The 5,872-nt window shown below is 43.2% G+C and overlaps 1 pseudogene; it reads right to left on the minus strand.

The window, feature by feature from the left end:
• Positions 1-4,564: 4,564 nt before the first annotated feature.
• LOC102862280 lies at positions 4,565-5,707 on the minus strand (annotated as a pseudogene).
• Between the last annotated feature and the right edge of the window lie 165 nt (positions 5,708-5,872).

The following is a 5,872-nucleotide window of genomic DNA, read 5'->3' on the forward strand; positions in this document are numbered from 1 at the left end:
TGGGCACCAAGAAGACGTTCAGATGGCCAACAACCACATGAAGAAATGTTCAAAATCCTTAGCTCTAAGAGAGATGCAAATCAAAACAAGTATGAGATATCATCTCACCCCAGTCAGAATAGCAAAATTTAACAGAACAGCAAGCAACAAATGCTGGCGAGGTTGTGGAGAAACTGGAACCCTTATTAGTTGTTGGTGGAAGTGTAAAATGGTGCAACCACTGTGGAAAGTGGTGTGGTGCTTCCTCAAAAAGTTGCAAATAGAGATACCATTTGACCCAGCAACTCCACTACTGGGAATATACTCCAAAGAGACCATAACTGACATCCAAAATCTCTGTAAATATTCATTGAAATTCATTTTAAAAAAAGGAAAAAATATATTTCAATGCAAAAACCATAACAAAGGACTTGTGCTTTGTCAATACATAATGCTTAAAGGGTCAGTAGAATAAGAGGACATAACAATAATAAATATCTATGCACCAAATGATAGAGCAGCTAAAACAGCTGATCCTGGAGAGGAAGGACCCTGACCCAGAGGCCAAGCACAAGGCCAAGCTGGCCAAAATCAAGCAAAAGAATTGGCACTTCAAGGAGAAGGTACAGCACACGCTACAGTGACAGAAAACTGGCAAGGGGCACAAGAAGTGCCCACCCAAGACCCAATCAGGGTCCCACATGACTACACCCAGCCAAGCCTCAGCCTGAGTTTACTTCGCCCCCACCAGCTCTGAGGCTGAACCAGACTCAGTTTCTCTCTTATGGGTGCAGTTCATCTCACCTTATCTGGTAGGGGTCTGTGAGCCTCTAAAGTGACTGGCATAAACAGAAGGTGCTCAATAAATGTGTCTTTTGTCATAAAAAAAAATACTGTGCTGACCATCATCCAGGCCATCTGCAGGGCCCCAAGATATGCAATAAGCTGAAAGCTACAGTTCTCTGATTGAGGTGAGACCAGAAAGAGGCCCTGCTGCATTTCTGTTACCTGGAACACCAACTCCAGGCACTGCCATGAGGCACAGGCTGTCCTGAGCATGCTTCTGCAACATGAGACCCCAGAGGAACTGCTGGCCTATGAGGTCATGCAGGTTGCACTGGAAGCCTTGCTGCCTTCCCTACACAGAACTACACTTCCAGAGACTCATCAAAACATTACAGGCAGCCACCTTCTTGGACTTCCTGTGACACAACATGAAGCTGTTTCTTCCCCGCAGCTTCTCCGGCCTTCTGAGAATAAAGGGTTCTTTTCTATCCTGCCTCTCAGGCTTTCTGAGCAACACCTCAGGTCCAAAGCTGCAAGGTTATCATCAGCCAGGATCGCTGGCATTTCTCACCGCCCTACTCTGCCCTTTCAATAAACAACCAAAACCTGAAAAAAATTTTTGAGAAAAGTGAAAAATGAAATAGACAACATCACCACAGTAGTGTGTGTGTGTGTATAAATATATTGTTGTTGTTATGTGCCGTCGAGTCGCTTGCTACTCACAGCGACCCTATGTACAACAGCCCTAAACTCTGCTCTGTCCTGTGCCAATTGCACTGTCTCTGACACTCCCATTCCAATTATCCCAGTCACCGAATCAATCCACCTCACAGAGGGCCCTCCTCTCCTGTGCCGTCCCTCCACCCTCCCAAGCATGATGTCCCTCTCCAAGGACTAGTCTCTCCTCACAACATGTCCAAAGTATGTTAGACGGAGCCTCAGAATCCTTGCCTCCAAGGAGCCACCCGGTTTAACCCTTTCCAGGACAAATCTGTTTGTTTTCCTAGCAGTCCATGGTATTCTCAATACTCTTCTCCAGCACCACAGCTCAAAGGCATCAATTCTCCTTCTATCCTCCTTGGTCATTGTCCAACTCTCTGATGCATAACAAGTGATTGTGAAGACCATAGCCTGTATCAGACGCACCTTAGTCTCCAGAGAGACACCATTGCTCTTCAGTACTTTGGAGAGGTCCCTAACAGCAGACTTTCCCATGGCAATGCGCCTTTTAATTTCCTGGCTACTGGTGCAAAGAGTGTTGACTACAGAGCCAAGCAAACTAAAGCTGTGTACAATCTCAATCTCTTCACCATCCATCCTGATGCTGCCAATTGGTCCAGTGGTGAGAATCTTTGTCTTCTTGACATTGAGCCTCAATCCATATTGTAGGCTGCAGTCCTTGACACTCTGCAGCAGGCGCTTCAGGTCCTCTACTAATTCACCAAAAAAAGAGTGCATGGAACGTTCTCAAGAATAGATCACATTTTAGGTCACAAGGCAAGCATCTATAATTCAAAATCATAGAAATAATACAAAGCATCTTCTCAGGCCACAATGCTACAAAATTAGAAATTAATAACAAGAGGATAACAGACAAAAAAACATACATTTGGAAGCTAAACAACACTTTGCATGAACACGAGCGGGTACTAGACAAAATAAAAAATGAAATTTAAAAGTTTCTTAAAACAAATGACAATGAAAGCACCACTTACCAAAACCTCTGGGAAACAGCCAAAACAGTAACCAGAGGTCAATTTATAGCAATAACCAGATACATCAAAAGGCAGGAAAAAAATGACCATTGAATTTCTAACCCAACATCTCAAACAAATTGAAAAAAGAACAGCAATAAAACACGACACCATCTATCAAAAGGAAATTATAAAAATTAGGGCAGAAATAAATGAAATAGAAAACAGAAAAACAATTGAAACGATCAACAAAACCAGGGGATGGCTCTTTGAAAAGGTCAATAAAATCGACAAACCACTAGTGAAACTAACAAAGGAAAAGAAGAAAAGACACAAATAATCCAAATAAGATATGAAATGGGCAATGTCACAACATAACCAATTAAAATTAAACCATAGAGATCAAGGACCTAGGATTAAAACCAAGGACTGTAAACTTCATCAGAGAAAAACTTGGAAGAATTCTAGAAGCCCAAATCTACAACATGAACAGTCTTCCAAGCAACCTGAAACATCTACATTCAGGAGAGTATAAGATAGATGAACAAGACCTTCTAAAACCAAATTCCTATGCAAAAAAGGGAAAGTTACAGACAGGGAACGAATATTTGGTAATGACATGTCTGATAAGGGACTTATATCTAGAATTTATAGAATATTCGATCACCATAACAAGATAAAGGTAAAAAACCAAATCGCAAAATGGGCACAGGATATGAACAGACACTTCACCAAAGAAGACATGCAGATGGCAAACAAACACATGAAGATATGTTCAAAATCCCTAGCTCTAAGAGAGATGCAAATAAAAACAACTATGTGATATCTCACCCCAGTAAGAATAGCAAAATTCAACAGAGCTGAAAACAACAAATGCTGGCTTGTTTGTGGAGAAACTGGAGCCTTTATTCACTGTTGGTGGGAGTGTAAAATGGTGCAATCACTCTGGAAGGCAGTATGGAAATTTCTCAAAAATTTGGAAATAGAAATACCATTTGACCCCGCAATTCCACTACTGGGAATTTATCCTAAATAAACCAGAACTGCTACCCAAGCAGATATATGCACACCCATGTTTATGGCTGCATTGTTCGCAATAGCAAAGAGATGGAAACAATCCAAGTACCCATCAACAAACGAATGGATAGAGAAGCTGTGGTATATTCACACAATGGAATACTATGCAGCACTGAAAAACAAGGAACTCATGGAATATTATACAAAATGGATGACCCTGGAGGACATTATGCTGAGTGAGATATCTCAGTCACAAAAAGGACAAATACTGCATGCCACTCTTCTAAAACAGGACTAACATCGAGGTTGGGGAGAAACAAAGGAAAGAAGGGACAAATTATGTACACTGAATTGAAACAGATGAGGGAAAGAACTGCTTAAAAGGAATATATGATTAGGTACTATTTGCATGACTACAGCCCAGAATAAAAGCTGCATAGCAAAGTGGACAAGGGAGGGGGGGTGGTGGGGAATTGTACAACAATGAAAGAATTTTTTTTCCCAAAGAGAATAGTGAACTGGGAAGGGCAGGGAGGAGAATGTGCAACAATGAATGAATGGCAATTCAAGTTCTCTATAAACTTTCATTAAAATCTCAATTAAAAAAAATAAGAAGAAAAAATCACGGCCTGAATAACATGCACCTTAGTCTTTGAACTGACATTGCTCTTCAGTAATTTGGAGAGGTCCCTGAAAGCAGACTTTTCCAACACAATGTCTTTTGGTTTCTTTTCTTTTTTTAACATCAGGAATCCTTTATTTGAAGATCAATGCTGTTTATAGAATAAGGTGACCAGCAGTGAAGTGACCTCAGTGACTGGAGCAGGCCCCTGGCTGCAGACTCTCCCCTACCCCTGGGCTACCTGGCATCCTCTTGTTCCTGGACCCCCTGGGTTTTGGCATAATGCTGATGAGGGGAGGCTGCAAGGCAATGAAGCCCCTTGACTCAAAGCAGACTTGGATGAGAGCTGGGGTGGGGAGGGGATGGTGCAGAGGAAGGAGGTGAAGGTGAGGTGTCTCCTCCTCCTTCCATCAGCCTAGGGCTAGAGACAGCAAAGTGAAGAAGCCAGGAACTGGGGAGATTGTATCTATTGTTTTCTGAAAAGAACAGCTCTGTGTCTGCAGGCAGGAGGGGAGTGGTGGGTAACATTCTTTTCATCTTCTGGCTTGGGGATAGCTTTCAGTAAGAGCTCTTTGGGCCCTGCTTCTTCTTCTTACATGGCCTTGATAGAGTTGGAGTTGGGAATCCAGAGGTTGGAGCTGATGCAGCACTGCATGTGGTACTTCGCATCAGAGGGGTCCATCTTTCTGATGGTGTCTTGCAGCATATGCATATCTTTTATGTCAAAGCATCTCTGGTGCTTTTCAGGGAGGGATTTATAGACCTTGACTGGGTTCAGTCCACCAGGGCCTCTTCTTGCACTCCTCTTCATCGTACTCCTTCATGGCCTTCTCAACACGCAGGTTGGCGCACCTTGATGCACCTTGGCACACCTTGACTCACACACTCCTTGAAAGCCTCCAACTCATCATTAAAGCCCTCCATGTTAACTGACTTAATCTCTGTGAAGAACTGCCAGAGTAGGCATGAGGCTCTTGGCCAGCTCCAAGATGAATATGCCTGCTCTATGACCGCACATTTCCCTCCACCTCCAGGTGAACACACCAGATGACCAGGTAATTGGCCGTCTCCTCACACACCAAGTAGACATTGTCTGACATGCACTTCTGGCTGTCATCCCAGCAGCGGAGCAAGCCAAAGTGTTTGATCTGTTTCTCATACTTCTCCACAAAGGTTTTGTTTCTTCCCCCTCACCTTATCTGTCTGCTCTGGCCTGATATTAACCATGCTCTGGTTGAAGCTGTTTTGCTGAGCTGTCCACGTTCAAGAACATGCTCTTCTTCTTCTTGTGCATCTCCTCCAGCTTCTGCTGCCAGCTTTCTTCCTTGTGCAGCTGCTACACCTCAACCTGCATTCTCTCCAGCTCCACCTGGCTCCTGCATCCTCAGCAATCTTCAGCTCCTTCAGCTTCCACTGACACTCATTCACCTTTTGTTTGCACTCATGGCAGCCCCTGTTCAGCTCCTTCTTCTTCTGGAAATGCTCCATACACTCCATGTGGGCCTGATTGAAGCCTCCAGTAGAAGAGGCTGCCTTTGTTTATGTTGGGGTGCATCTTGTCTTCATCATCCAATATGTCAATGTGGTCCCACGTGCTGTAATCCACCATCTTGCCTGAATGGCCCAGCCTGTTCAAGCTTCCTCTTGGCTGCTAAAGTGCTAGAAACTCAATCTGTGGCCATCTTTTGATTTCTTTTTTTTATTAAATTTTATTAGTTTTAATGAACATTTACAGAGATTTTGGGTTTTCATTCATTCATTGTTGCACTGTTTT

This window comes from Elephantulus edwardii, unplaced genomic scaffold, assembly GCF_000299155.1.
Source record: "Elephantulus edwardii isolate Elephantulus edwardi_28Jun2011 unplaced genomic scaffold, EleEdw1.0 scaffold00587, whole genome shotgun sequence".
Lineage (NCBI taxonomy): Eukaryota > Metazoa > Chordata > Mammalia > Macroscelidea > Macroscelididae > Elephantulus > Elephantulus edwardii.